This window comes from Serinus canaria, chromosome 5, assembly GCF_022539315.1.
Source record: "Serinus canaria isolate serCan28SL12 chromosome 5, serCan2020, whole genome shotgun sequence".
NCBI classification, from domain to species: domain Eukaryota; kingdom Metazoa; phylum Chordata; class Aves; order Passeriformes; family Fringillidae; genus Serinus; species Serinus canaria.
Genome location: NC_066319.1, coordinates 50,792,789 through 50,809,223, shown reverse-complemented (window position 1 = coordinate 50,809,223; position 16,435 = coordinate 50,792,789).

Here is a 16,435-nt window from a genome sequence, read left to right as displayed (position 1 = left end):
ATCACAGGTAGTATGACTTCAGCCTCTGTCAGTCTCCTAGTCATTAAAATTGTAATAAGCTGATAATTCAGGCTTTACTGAAAGAATGTACTGAACAATTAATGCTTGGGTGGGGCTGAAAGTGCTCATGAGGGAACACTGAGCCCTCCTCCAGCCAAGAAAGGAGATGTAAGAGACACTGAGTGGTTGTAGGTGCAGATTTCACTACTTGGCAGGAACCCAGGTTCAAGCAGGGAAACTGAGCTTGCTGTGCTGCTGATGCCCCTGTTTGCCACTGCCCACCTCTGTCCACTGAGCTCCCTGGTGAATAGCACTGGCAACAGATAGGCTTGCAAAACTGCAGTGGAGCACAATTCTCTTCTGCCAGACAACAACAAAAGAAATATGGTGTATTATTGTCATGGCAAGGCAGAGCCTTGTTGGAGCCACAGCACAAAGTGATAATGTACATGGAAGCTCACAAATCCTAAACAGTGAGTGCAGCTCACAGGATTGATTACTTGGCAGTGAGAGCTGACAAAAGGAGCAGTGTCTGAGAATGAAGGCATTGCCATCTCAGCAGAACATTTCCAGCCAATCACAAAACCTTCTCACACAGATACAATGACATTTTCCACCTGTCCTAAAGAGAAAAGATAGGTCTCACCATTTCTCTTGGTTTTAGATCATTCACACTACAATGAGAAGTTTAATTGCTTTAAAAGGATTAATCTCATTTTCACACAGTGCTCAGAAATAAACCATTTTTTCCCTTACAATTTGCCAATCATTTGCTACAGAACATTGCAGAATGGGTAGAGTGGGTAAGAGCTGTGGAACATGACCATGAAACATCCAAGCAGAGATGCACTGGGAGCAAGACTTGTGACAGTGCAAGATGACCTTGCAGCATGGGTGATCAGACCTGGGCTAAGCTGTGCCCAAACCTTGCACTAACCTTTAGACTGGACTCTGTCCAGTAGAGCCACACCCCAACCTCTGCAGGCTGATAGCAGACCAAGAGAAATGCCAAAAGGCTACCAGTCCAGGCTGAAAACTTGTGTATGGTTAAGTAAGGATTTAGCTGATGCTTGAGCCTTTTCTGGAGAGGATGCATGACTCTCACACCAAGCACTGGAGCAGGGAACTTCTCTAAGTCCAGCAGAAAAGGCAGAATGAAAGGCAAGAACTATGAGACAGGCACATTTGTCAGTGGGTGCTCTTAAAGGAAACAATTCTGCTCTGTAACACCACAATAATTACCGAGATGAAAAGGTGAGACAGTTGGCATGCTGAGATATATCTATGAATACTTTCTTTGTCTTTGAAAGAGTGACTCTTCTGTGTCCTCTGTTTATTCAGAGGCTACCCTAATGAATCCTTCCTCAGGCTTGGGCTGCTGTCCCTAGAAGAGCACTAAAAGTTCTGGGAATTCTGGTCACATGGAAACAACTTGGTTTGTTACACTGACTAGTCACAAATTTGTAATTAAACTATAAATGGGAGGTATATTTGTAAATGCAGTAGCCACCTGCTCAAGCTATTTTCAAAACCAGCTGCTTAGACTGAGGTCAACTTTAACAAGGTACATAGGAATTGTACAAAAAGCAAACTGCCCTTTTTGGGGAAAACAGAACACCTCATTGTTGTCAAAAGATAGGAAATCAGCATTTTCAAGACTAGAAAAATATCTTTTAGACAAACATCTTTATTTATGTAGTTTCTTTTCTTCAACAGTGCTTTGGTAATGAAAAGAAGAACCAAAGTGACTCAGGAATAGTTCCTAAAGGACCAAATATAGCTGCAAACCCTGGCTGAACATGGACAGAGGTTTGCTGTGCTTGAAATCCAGTTGGCTCAGTTATAGATATGAGCTTTGAGTTGATGGATATTTTTCCTTCATTTATCTCATCAAGATGCTTGATTGAGTCTTCAGTTAGAAGCCCTTCTTTAGTTCATTTATGAAATGTGAAGAAAGAGTCAGAAAATGCTTGTGGTAATTAGAAGCAGTCTGGCTTTACCAATCAGATAGAATGGTTTTTATAGTATTTAAAAGGTTGTTCACTTGGAGTATTTCTCTCAGACAAGAGCAGTTTTTAAGCTTACATGGTTAAGATATTATGTGAACATTATGCACTGCTGAACACCATTGATTTGACTTGTATCCTGGCACTAATATTTGGTTGAAGTAAATAATTCAGTAATGATAGAATGTTTATTGTGTATTCTCTGAACAGCCATTTCTATTATTCACCACAGTGTTCTAAAGCAAGAGCCTGTGTTAAAGTGCTCTGCCATCCATAAGGGACATAAATGAAATCAGCCAGACTCAAATGCCCAAATTAAAACAGTCATAGGGGATTTCAAGATATGGGAGCTGAGGTTGCCTGTTAGGACATAAGTGGCTTAGTGGAAAGAGGGAAGAACAGAGTGAATCAAGCTCAAGCCAGAGTAGTCTAAAGACAACCTGAGGTTCTGCCACTAACAAAGAGAAACACAACTCCTTTTTTGCATGCTTCATCACAGAGGTAGGTCATGTACACCACATACGAAAGTAAAGCCCTGACCATGTCATGAAACTGAATCAGTTCTCTAAAGAGCAGTAAAGTAGAACTTCTTGCCCTGGCCAAATGTCTGCATAATTAAATTCTGAAAGCTTTGTTGTTTCAGTTGCATTTAAAGGACATGATGCTTTCAGGAGACACTTTTTTGATTAGAAGTCACAGGTTTTAAAAAACCTTAACTTGTCTGTATCTAGGAATATCTGTCCTACTAAATGTTCTAGCTCTACTAGTATTAGCTTTCGTCATGAAGGTTTGTTTATTATCCCAAAGAGATGAGAAATATCTTTATGAAGTTACTCTCCAGTTGGGCTGGCATTCCTAAACCACTTAGACATCAAATAAACTACTTTTTACACATTTTAAAGTATAATTTTAATTTCTTAAATGGCACTACAGAGAAGGAAAAAAAAAGTAGATTTCTCTGGGTGGGGTATACAACAGAAATGAGAAATGATAATTTTTACAACCATTTTTCCTTCCATTAGATTATCATCTCTCTGGGACAAAGCTCCTCATCTTAACACCAGTACAATGGTGACTTGAAACCTGACTGAGCAGTTGGAGCTGATCCCTTTCAGACAAGGCTCTGGAGATGCAGAAAGTGTGGCCTGCAGCTAGAATCCATCATCATTCTGCAGAGGTGTTCAAAAGGAAAGATCCACACCCAGTTGCCTAGTTGCAACAGAGCTTTTGTTATTGCCCTGACTGCATAATTCAGTAAAAGAATAGCATTTTAAAATGGATTCTCATATCTCAGAGTACAAATTATTTTGCTCCTGGAGAAAGTCTATTTATAGATAGTAAATTATTAACTAGTACATTTTCATAAGTTTGATACATTAGCTCACTTTATTCCAGCTGCAGTTCATACCCTCAACATCTGAGTCCTCAAGGTGCCAATCTGAATCATCATGTGCCTACCTGCCTGATTTGCATGTACAATCTGATAATTAACAGTGCTTTTGGCTCGCTGTCATGGTTGACTTCTGTGGTCTCCATTTGCAAGACACTCAGATAACCTCTGCATGTGGAAATTATGTTTGCAATAGACAAACCTGCTTTTTGTGATGTATAGGTCTTTATATGTTTTGGAATGATTTTCATTTTCTATTTGGGAACAAAGAACATAGACAATCATTTTGTTTCTCAAATGAATGGCAAAGCAGGTGACCAAACAATTTCTAAAGATAATGATTCTGTCACAGAACTCTTCCTGTTACCAATGCTTATCACAGATTTTCCTCAGTATATGGGCTGTGCCTTCTGGATAGAGACTGCTTTTTAATTTTGAGGCCAGCTCTACCATTATAATATACTAGAAGCAAAGGAGACAATTTTATATGCAAAACCAAGAACAAAATTTGGTTTAATATAAAAATGAATAAAAATCTTTTTTAATTGTGCTGCTTTGCCATACAGAATAGGACCTTTTTTTTCTTCCATTAATAAATTGTTGACACACCGAGCAAAGGAAGAACAGATAAAAACAAAATATGTGCACAGGGAAAAAAGTCTTATTCCAAGCAACATCCTGAAATAAATCTCTTTGTGAGAGGGGGAAGAGAGAATTGAGTTTAATAGAATTACAAAGATCAAGTAGCCAAAACCTCTGGGTATGGTATCACCCCAGCTCACAGAGGTGGATGGTATCTACTAGTTTATGACACCACATTTTTGTGGGTGATGTTCCCAAAAGTGGGTACTGTTTCCCTCATAGATCAGCTATCATCAATCCCCAAGAGCTCAGCCAAGTGCACAAACTTGTGGTTTTGATCATTGTGTGATCCTGCCACAGTTGTAATTAGTTCTCAAAAGGAAACCACACAGTACAGAAGAAAGGGAACATCCAACCATCATCCACTCAGAAGGAGAGGCACACCTTCCACTGTGACTCACCACCTACAAGCTGCATATCCTAGAAGAAATTCCCTTTCCTACTCTTTTTAAGAAACTGACTTCCAAAAGATCTTTAGCTCTCTTGGTGTTTCTCCAGTTCCTTCTCTTTTTGTGGAACCCACAGTTTGAAATAAACTAGTCACGAGCAGCAGATTATGCTTACCTTAGGGGAGTCAGGCTGTTGAGATGCCACAAAACAGGAAACACGTTCCATTCACTGAGTAACAAAGTTATTCTGAGAAGCTAGAGGCTGATTTTTAATTTTGAGCTTAGTGTTGCCATTATGAGATGCCAGCAGCAAAGGAAATAGGCCTTGAAATATCTCAATAACTCAGCAGTTTGGGAGACTGGCATAAAACCCAGCAATCCCTGAGGCACACCCAGTAGACTCACATTTTCCTCTGTGCTGTAGGATATTGATCAGTGCCTACTTTCTCCACAGGAAGGCATGGAAGAAGCAGTTAAAAGAACATACACATTTTTAAAGAATTTGAAAGTCTAAGGGGGGCCTTTATGTAGGAAATATTTACAATAAATGAAGACAGAGTTTATATATGTTGTAGCTTAAGGCTGTACAATGGAGGGTACAGCGTGAGAACTTGGCCCAAACCTGCCTCATTCTTCAAGTGCCCATTTTTACTACCTCAGTCAAAAAGACCCAAAACAACAACACTGACCCTTTATTGGAAAACTGGAATGTGGAATGTGATCTTTTGTTGTAGGAAATTTTTTTTGTTCCAAAAATAAGAACCATCTGTCTCACAAAGATTTGTTTGGATTCAGATGTATTAACAGTGAACATTGTTACAAAAAACCCTATAAATTATATGCTGCTGTGGGAACTCTGGTTCTATAAATGGGTACAGTTTCTAGCAGAAAATCTAGCCTACTGTGTTTCTTATGCCATCAAATAAAAAGGTAAACCACTTAAAGAAAAGTCAGACTATCTTTTAAGCCACTGCCTGTCACACAGGCTGACATACTGCCTGTGGCATGGTAATTACCACACTTTTTTCTTATTTTATAGGACTATACTACCCAGACAACATGGGAACAGGGGTAATTGAATTCAAGTTAAAATTGTGACAAGTGAAGAATTTTGTACTGGAGCTATGGAGGATATAATAGGAAAATTGTAAGTGTAAGAAACACAGTAGAAAAGGCATTATGCTAAATTGTTTTTAATTTAGTGTCATGGAGTAAGTTCCAGAGCTACATTAACCTGTTGAAGTCAAAGGGACTCTGTTCAGAAGAGGTCTTCTAGATCTTTTACAGGTATACACCCATACTTACAACCCTCTGCCCTGAAGAAAGGCTTCATGCAAACACAAACCTGGTGTGATCAGAATCAGTACAGAGGAGACTTTAATGTGTTGGTTATCTATCCTTCTCATGATGCTACTGACTGTTGTTAAGAATTGGACAGATTATTATTATTATTATTGGATTTTGGTAATGTAGACTAAGAATGCAACACATTTCAGGCATTGCAAGATGCAACATTACTACTCTCAAAAATGGCAGCATGGTACCATTCTTCTCATCTAGTTGTATCTGCAATAATGGTAGTCTGGGTACAGTTGGAAATAAATACCATTTACATCATAAAGGAAAGAATAAATAGGAAGTAACAAAAGGGATTTTTCTTGGCAGGGATTTGGATGGATCTTCAGAATACAAAGCTCTAAAAGAACACTGCTTGACTAAACAGTATTATAAGGACTCTATTAACTCTTCTCTTCCTCCCCTGGACCTTGTATTGGGTTTGTGTGGCCAGGTTTTGGTAGTGAGGGTGGTCACAGGGGTGGTTTCTGTGAGAATGTGCTGCAAGCATCCCCTGTGTCCCATAGAGCCAATACCAGCAGGGTCCAAGCTGGAGATGAACAGCTCTGCAGACACCAGGGGCAGTGGAGAGGGTGCCCAGGTGACATTCCCCTGTTTCATCTGATATTCCCCTGCAGCCCATGGTGAGGGAGCTGTGCCCCTGTAGCCCATGGAGCTCCATAGTGGAGCAGAGATGCACCCATGGAGCCCCCATGCTGGAGGAGCTGGATCCCCAAAGGAGGCTGTGAACCCATGAGGAGAGGAGTCCACTCTGGAGCAGGTTTCCTGGTAGGACTGGTGACTCCATGGGTGACCCATGCTGGAGCAGCCTGTTCCTGAAGAGCTGCATCCCATGGAAGAGTGAGTCACCCTGAAGCAGCTTGTGAAGGACAGCAGGCCATAGGAAGGACTTGCTTGCAGAAGTTCATAGAGGACTGTGTCCCATGGGAGGGACTCCATGCTGGAGCAGGGGAAGAGTGTGAGAGTCCTAATCCTCTTCATGAGGAGGAAAGGGCAGCAGAGACAATGTGATGAAGTGACTGCAGCCCCCTTCCTGTCCCCCTGTGTCCCTGGTGTCAAGAAGGTACAGAATCAGGAGTGAAGTTAAGCCTGGGAAGAAGGGAATGGAAAAGGGAAGGTGGTTTAGGATTTAGTTTCTAATTTCTTTGTATCTAATTCTGATTTGATTGATAAAAATTAATTTTTTTCCACAAAGTTGAGTCCATAAGTGGTGAGTGATCTGTTCCTGTCATTACCTCAACTCACAAATCTTTCCTTGTATTTCCTCTCCCCTGCCCATCTCAGGAGTGGTAGAAGGTCTTTGGTGGGCATTTGGCACCTAGCCAGCATCAGCTCATCACAGACCTCCATAAGTACCAGCAGAGCAGCACACCCAAAGTTCTTCTCCACAAGGACTGGCTGAAGAGAGCAGCAATTCAAGCAGCAAGAGCTTAACTCCAGCCAGTCAGCAAATCTGGATATTTTCTGGGCACTACCACAGATGCCAGCTAGAAAAAAAAAATAAAAATGGGGAGAGTGTCAGCATTTGGAAAAACAAAAGCCCTTGGTGCCTTGTCCTGAAAAGGATCATTCATCTGTAACAAACCACTGATATTCAGCTCTTTTGTCATGCCAGTTGGCTCTGGGCAGAAGCTGGCTTCCCCTCCAAGTCTTCCCGAGCCTGCACTCTGCCATCCATCAGGGAAGGGAACAAAGCATGGGCAGGACTGTGAGCCAGCCCTTGGCTGGTGGGCAGAGCTGGTGGCAGCCAGCCTGCCCTGCAGCAGCACTGTGCTCACCAGGGCCCGTGGGGCTCCTCCAATTAGAACACAGCCCTGTCACTCAGCATCAGCTCCTGCTGCATCACTCATCTCAATTTCAGTGGCATCATCTCCCAGTTTGGCATTATCTCCCAGCCAGGCATCGTGAAACTCATTCCCCCTCTCAGAAACAATTTAGCCCCATCATGGAAACAATTGAATTAAGTTCTCTCCAGCTTCACCATAAATCCAGAGTTCTAAACTGAAGCTGCACACAAGAAATCATGCCTAACTCAGTGTATTGAATCTTTTCTTTATAGAAGCAGAAGCTGGAAGGTAGGCAAGAATAAGAGCAAGAAAAACAAAGTAGATTAGCAACTTTCTCAGCAGTGAATCCTGCCCTATATCAGTTATATAACAATGGCTCAGTTTTGCTGTCAAAAACATTGTCAGTCTGTGAATAAGAGTCTGTAAAGCAAGACCATGTAAGATTAAAAAAGCTTGAATAAGAGGAATGATTTGGGAATTTTCAGTAATTCAAAGTCTTTATAGATGAATGCTGACATGAAAAGCTATGAGAACCTGAGGAGAGGAGAAAAGAAAAGAAAGACCTAATAAAGCTGAGTGAAAATAGCAGCATGGCAAAAATAATTATCAGCCTTTTTTGGGTAACATAGTTCTTCCCCAACATTTCCTTAAAATTTACTTGTTTGTAATGCCTGTAGTGATGAGGAGGGAGCAAACCTGCAGATGTTGAACTGGTGGCATGTTGTTCCCAGCATTCTACTGTGACTGCTAAGAAATAAATATTTTTGAGCACTCCAAAATTGTGTAAAATCCTACCTTGAAGGTGCACCAATAAAGAAACTCAGAGTTGAGCATTATATTTCCTTGATCTGAAACTGCTTTTAGGCCACCTCAGTTCTAGAGTTATGTCAGTTTCTTTTCTTCACAGTTTGCCCAAGGGAGCCAATTAAACTTTTGAGAAAGAGAGCTCAAATTCTGCTTTATGCATCACTTGCAGACTTGTTAGCCAAGCTGTAACTCCTGTATACTTGTAATTGTTTTCCAAGCTGATGCATTAGCTGGAGAAATCCACCTGGGTCTCCAATCCCAGGCTGAGTTCGCAAAATGAGAAGAATTTTTTTTTTTTCTTGTAAACTGTTCAAATTGGGTTCAGAGTTGTCACAGAACTGTGATCATGGAGATGTTTAAAAATTAGTTTTTCTTCCATTATTATCTGACTGTAAGAATCAGTTCTCTTTTTTCAAGACCTGAGCTGGGTTTGTAAACATCAAAAACCACAGAATTCCTTCCACCAGTGTCAGAAGTTGTCCCAAAAGAGTGTCCCAAAACCAAAGGAGTCATTCCTGTACTCATATACAGTGAGACCTGAGTAATCTGTACTGTAAGGATTTCTTCAATGCTACATCCATCTTAACCTGATGCAAATTGTACATAAAATGAATCCAACACTGATTATGTTAGAATAAATCAGATCTGGTAGAGTGCTTTTTAATTTCATGTGAGAATTTAAAGGTTTTTCTTTAATTCTTATGGTAATTTGCCAAAAAAGCTGTTTACTACAAGGTGGCCATTTGACAGATTGAGCTGAACAGTGCCAAAAAAAAAAAAAAAAAGAAAAACAAAATCCACGGAGTGTTGGCAATATTAATTTTCCTCTTCCTTTCCAGAAATTTCTTTTTCAGGGGTTTCATTTCTCCATTCATAAATGTTTTTCTCTTGGCACTTTTATAGAAAATTTAATAAGATACCAGTTTCTCACAAAATGTTTCTACAAATTCAGGGAGGGTTAAATTGCTTCCCAAAGCATTTGAAATGGGAGAGAACCCCAAGGCTACTCCATCATTCAGCAGGAGTGCTGTGGAGAGCTCCCTCTGCATGGAAGCTGCTCTCCCATGGAAGGGAGTCTCAGTGGGATGGTGCTCTCTGACTCCAGCACTAGAGAGGCTTGAGGTCTAGAGTCTGATTCCCTTCTGGGAGGGAAAGAGAGGGTAAGAAAATGCAGCATTCATCCTGCTGGCCTGAAACATATGTGGAATCTATCAGGAAGCTAATGCAGCATAAATATCATATGGTCAAGGCTCATCTATTGTTATCTTCTTGAGGCAGACAGCAAAGCTTTTATGCAATTATGGCAACATTCAGTTCAGATAGAAATGCTACTTCCTAACTTTTTTTGAGTGCTACAGATAAAGGAAATGGTTTACATTCTCCAGTCACACACAGGGCTCACTTGTCTTTAGCAAGGCTTAAGCACCAGTATGAAAATGGGTCTCACATTTCACTTTTGCAAGAAAGAGTTTGAATTTCAATGAACTAATGAAGAGAATAACATACAACAGGACTCAGACTACATCCCTTTTTCTGGTGGGCAAGCTTGCTGCACTGCAGCTATAAACTATCAGAAAGCTTAAAGCCAGCCTTCATTCTGCACATCAATGCACTCCATGAAGTTCCAATGAAGAGCTGAAGATGAATTTTGACTGGTATATTTACCATGAGGGGTGGGAACAGAGGAGTTCCACTGGCTATTTGGCAAGATTACTTCTTTAGATGCAGGATTTGGGTACTTCTGCCTATTTACCAAGTCGGAGTCACATCATCCCACATTGCCTTAATCTGAGTTTTTTTCCATCATATCTGAAATCCTACACAACTCCATAGAAGGAGAAAACTGAATAAGAAATTTCGGTGATTAATAAGTAACTAAAGGCAGAAAATATAATTAATGTCAATCACCATGAATTCATAGCATGCAGAACCTGTCAAATCTGATACATTTTTGAGAGAACAAATGTAGTTGGTGAATGCAATGGTGACAATGTAACTGAGATTTCTGTACAGTTCATGGACAAGACAGCATACAGTACCCTGAATAAGAGAGGAGAACAGAAACTGGAGAGTCTGTGAAATGGATTTACAAGGGGCAAGACAGCTGGCATGGAATATTAATTATGAAAGCGAAGTCATCATCAGATCTCTGCTCCAAGGGGGTCCTATCCTCCTTTAATTAAATCAAGGAAACTGAAGATACTCTGCATCAAATTCAAGGTATTTTAAGCTGTCCTGTTTTCCTCAGTGTAGTACCATGGATTAGACAGTCTGACACAAATTTTATACTCCTGAAACAACAGCATAGAGAGTAAAGGGTTGGCAAATCCCTGATGGCACAGGGATGGCAGAACAGTGACCCTTGCCAGGCTGTGCTGTGAGAGCACACAGCAGTTCCTCTGCTGTCCCTGCTGCTCGGGCACTTTTGAGCTGTGGACACAGTTTACAGCACTGATGCAGCCTGCTTGGAGACCTCCAGATCCTGCTGCTCAAATCTACTGCCACTTCTGGATATTATTGACTCATCTTTCTCCCTGCCAGTTTTCAGTAGCTGATCAAAAGAAATGTAAATTTATTTTTTTTTTAGGAGAAATGTCAGTGGCCAATTTCCCAGTCAGTCAGTCATTATGATGATCATAAATTTCAAACCCCTCTATTTCTTTTATACTGCTTTACAGTCCTGTCAACTTTCAAGTCCTGGCCTCTAATTTTTACACCCACCTCCAGTGAGTACTTTCCCTAAAAAAGTTTGCTGCTACTTTTTGATTCTGAAATGAAATCACATTTAGCAAAAACATCTATTTAAAACTGAAAAACAGCTGTTTGACACTTATGTATCTGCTAGGCTGTAGATGCAGGTTCTATAAAGCAAGTAGCAGCTAGGGATCCTCTTGAGATTAATGAGGTTGTTTTTCTTCATTGTAAAGACAGATTAATCCTAAAGCCCCCTTATAAATAATTGAGTTCTGCCTTATTTTCCTCCAGAAACAAAAAATGATGACAGAATAATAGTCAGGCAGGTGGGAATTGTGCACATAGATTTGTCTTGAAATATTGGCAAATCAGCAAAATAACAACATAACAGAACAAAAACCTTTCATTCCATCAAAGAAGATTTTTAGATGACAGAAGGAGAGAGGAATTTAAGTCAGCTACTTCAGAGCAGAATTCATTAACCTTTTTTTTTTAAAAAAAGTGGTTTTTTTCTTTTAACACCAGAAATATTAACTTCTGGCAGATTTGGGAAACAAAATTGACTAGTTCCACAAAAAATGTGTTTGGTACAAAATTTTCAGATTAATTTTACTTGGAAATTGTGGTGAAAAAAAATCAAGCAAACAGACTTGTGCTGAATATAACAGCAAAAAATTTCATGTAATCTCATTTTCTTACCAAAATGAATCAAGTGATTTATTTGCCTTGGGAAAATGCAATTAAAAATACAAAACCAGACATTCCTCTAAACCTTGAGAAGAACCAGTAAGAAGTGTATAATCTACCAAAAGAGTTGCAAGCAGTAAAATCGTGCAAAAGCATTTGTCTCTTATTTATAGCTTTTAGAGATCTGGAGGTGATGCATAATACTAGAATTTTATTTCGAAGAAGGCCTAAAAGGGATCATTTTAACTCCACCAAATACAAATAAAATATTACTGGCATCTAATCCCCACGGAGCTGCCAGATCATTAGCATTTCATTTAGTGAAAGTAATGCCTAAATCTGCAGACCCTCTGGAGAAATCCATCTGTTCTCATTAATCAGGGCATCTGTTTTGGCAACTAGCTATTAACAAGAATTCTGTAGTCTGGATGGAAAATCCAAAAGCTATTTCTTTATGGATGTGATATGAGGTACCTTGTTTCATCTTAAGCAGATTTTTTTTTTTTAAATCCTCTCTCTTCTTTCTTGTCCCCCTGCCCTGTCAAACCCACACCTGCAAGTGCTTTACTGAATGGGTGCCTAATCTGTCTCCATCCCAGAGAAAGCACACAGCTCCCATCTGGGTGATGAGAAGATGGATGTCTCAGCATCCTTCATCAGACACACGAGCTTTGAAGAATTGCTCTCTGCCTTCGCCGCCCGTGCGCGCACTCGCTCGCGGCGGCGCGGAGCTGAGCTGGAGCCTCAGCAGAGGAGAGTTTGTAACATTGCTAAAGCCTTCCTCAAAGTTCAGCAGCCAAAATGACACAGAATAGCATTTTATTTCGCATTTTATGGAGGAGAACTGAGTCTAAGTCAGTAACAGCTGGAAACAAATAATCTTTTCTTTTAATGCTTTTTTCAGAATGTCTTGATTGTAACTGGTTATAACTTTAAAGAATCAAGTAATTCATTGTGTGATCTTTACATCATGATGTACATGAACAAATTTTCACCCACTTGTCATCAAGTTCTGCGAGGAGAAGTAATGTTTTTGTTAGTAAGAAAAACTCCTAGTTTAATTTTATTAAATTAAAAATGATCATTATCACAGGTATGTGGAAACAAAAGCAATTATACCCTCTTTCCACTTTCCTAGCAATAAATCTAAGAGAAAAGAAAAATAAATAAATAAAAAAAAAATCTGTGAAATCTAGTCTCTGTCTGCTTTCATATGAAATGTAAATTACTCATGGAGAAAAAAGAGCTGATGCGTTAAATTGAAATATGAAACTGTTTTCCCCACCTCCAATTATTTTTGTTTGATTTGTTACCCCAGAGGAAATGGTAGCATTATTATTAGAATCAACTTCAATAAGAGGTAAAGCACAATTGTAGTGACCTGCATACATGCTGGGGAATGGGGACCTTGAGTTCTAATTCTGGTGCTGAAACTAATAACTTTGGAAGCCCCAGGCATTGTGTTCTGGCCTCAGATCACCACTCTATCCCTCCTCAGCAGAGCATTTCAGTACAAGTGTAACTGCAGAAGACACTCTGGGATTTAGGCAACTGGTTAACTGCTTTGCTGCACTGCAAGCTGTTTGTTGTTTGCTGTTGAACCTTTGAGTAATAAAGCAGACATAGATTGAAATAGATCTTTAAGGTACTGGCTGAAGCCTGTGTTAGTTTTTTGTAATAGGTATAAGAGTATTTGACATAGCAAAAATAAGCATAGGTATAGTCATTTAAATTAAAGAGAGGTGATCCATGAAGAGAGCTCTAAAATCTGACATTTGCCTCATCCTTGGTGAGGCAGGGAGATTGGGATTATGATCTACTGATGGCTACTAAAGAATTTGCTTTATTGATGCTAGCCTGATATTAATATTTGTTATATTTATATATTAATATAATTGTTATATTTATACCATGAATTTCTGATGTAGAGAAATAAAGTATTTCTTAGAATAACTTTAGTAACCTTTATTTGATTCTTTATCAAGACAAAGCTCATTAGAAAACAAGGGTATTTTTGTATAACAGTTAACACCAATAACTTGATCTTTAAAACTGATGAGCAGTAACAGCTCCTGAAGTCAGTGGAAGCTGTCATTATTCTGCATTGTGCCACTTCAGACCCTGTATTTGTCTTTGCTTCTCTGTCTATAGAGATGATAATACCTATTCACCTATCTGGGATGACTGAAATCAATATCAACTCTCTGAGACTGAACAGTAAGATTCCAGGGTAGAAAAAAGCCTGCCAGCTCAGTATGCTCAGAAATATATGAACTGTTTGTTTTTAAAAAGATATATATATTTATGATTATTAACACTTTACATTTTAATGGGAATCGTAGCAATAGGAACTGAAATAGCTTCTGAATATATTTGATTTGTAGCAAAAGAATCACAACAGCATAACTTCCCTTAGCAATGAGATTTCCATGAAAAATAATTCTGCCCAATAAGACATTACAGAATCCTAGTTGTGAAAATGAACAGGTGTTTCAGATACTATAAAATGGGACTTAACATCTGGAGAACTCATACTCAATTTACAGGCTAAATAGAATCTAGTCTCTCATTTTTCACATGTATCTGATTGTGCTCACAACATCAGTGAGAAATTAAAAGTAAAGAATGAAGACTCATTCCTTGACTATTTGACTGAGGAGAGTGCATGAGTGGGTCCCAGATCTATTCCCTGCAAAAGATAAAAGTCATAACCTGGCTGTGAAGATTCAAAACTCTGACAAGAAATGTTCCTCTTAGGGACTCTAACAGAAAAAAAGGTTAGAAAGTAGGATGTACTAATATTGTTAATACTAACAGGATACTGTAAGATATCAAAAAGATCTTTTCCAGATGATTCATACAGACAAGTTTGGAGATGAGGCGTGACTAGAGATTGGAATTCAGCTTTGACAACGGAGTTGTGTCTGGCCTTCTTTGTGCTTTACTTGCCCACATATAGGTTATGCTGTGGATAACATAATCCTCTGGAGAAGGGCTGTTCCCCCAGTAGTGCAGATTAAGAAAAGAGCATGTTATGAAGATGCTTTGTATCCTAATAAACAGAAGCACTGTGAAAATGCCACCTGATTACTTTGGAAAAGGTTAAGAAATTCCTTTGGACCCCAGCAGGAGACCAATGTGCAGTGTACAGGATGATGTGAACTGGCAGCTGACATCAAGGAAGCGGCCATTGTCACTCTTCTGTCTGTAAGAAAGATCTTACCAATATACTTGATAATGTAATAGAAAAACTCCCAAATTTCACTGATCAGTTGGCAAACTCTTCTCAGACTCATATACCCAGTTGCAGTCTCTATCTGAAAGCCTGGGGGGAAATAATAAAATAATTACAAAAATATGGAGATTGTTGGAGCAGAGAGATCTTTCTGCCAAATATTTGCTTGAAGGTATCCACCAGTGATGTCTAGTTAGAGTGCTAAACCCTAGGATGGAATTTGAAGGGAAAAGATTCACCACACTCAGCCAATGTTTAAGCTGAATAGGCAATAATTTCTCTTTCCTGAAGTTAGTGAAATTAATTTCACGGGGCACATGTTTAATTTAATGATGTTTCAGATCAGCTTTAACCCTCTCTTGGGAGCATCTAATCTTTTACTCTCTTGTGGTTTTAGTCAAGAAGTGGTGACAGCTCCTTCATGCAATGACTCCTTGACTAGATCTTTCAAAAATATTTCCTGAGTCTTCTTGAATTTTGTTTATAGTATAAAAGCTATAAATCACTTCTATATAAAATGCATTGTCTTGAATGTTCATAAAGCCAGACAGGAAAACATAAGGTGTTTCCATTTGTAATACCTTTGATAGTCATTCAGACTTCTCCTGAAACCTTCCCCTTAAGGGAAAAGGGGTTTTTGTAGGTTTTTTTTTCTCCCCTCCAAAACTTCATTGAGAGCTATAACATGTTATAACAGCATTGGTGCCTTTTTAAGTTGCCACAATTCCTATTGTTGAGTAGGGCTGAGCTGCAAGGTGCAGCCTCATTATGAATTCCCTTACTGCTCAGGCTCACTTCTCTCTGAGCTCAGAGTTGTGTTCAAACACAAACTTCTGCACAGATGATCATTCATAAAAACACAATGCAGAGATAATGAAGTGTAAGGTAATTGATTTATTCATATTCAATAGAGACTAAAGCTTATAAATCAACTTTAACTTCGTATAGAAGTGAACTGAATAGAAGTGACGTATCTATTAATAGCAAATTTTTGAGTTTTGCAGTTTGCCTGGTGAAATTTATTTTCTCTGAGGAGAAGACTAGCTAACAGAACAAAAAAAATTGTTTTCAGCCATGAATATATCAATAGAATAAAAAACTTCAAGCATTCTCTATTTGTATATCAGTCCATGCAGATCAGCCACATACTGAGATATGAAATGTTTGCTACATGGGAACTTGTCACTTAGAACAAGGTAAAATGTAACTCAAGAGGTTTGCCCTGCACATATTTTTTGTTAAAGGCCCTTCTTTTCATAATTCTTTTCATTTGTACAATGCTAATTCTGTGATGTTCAGCAGCAGTCCTCTGAAGCCTGAGTCCTTATACTGCCATGCTCTGGGCATGTGGTGAGGTTCAAGCACAGAGTGCCCTGGTGTCAGTGCAGCTGCTGGCCCACAAAAGATGGCAACTGGAAAAAAAAACCCTAAAGAAGCAGAAA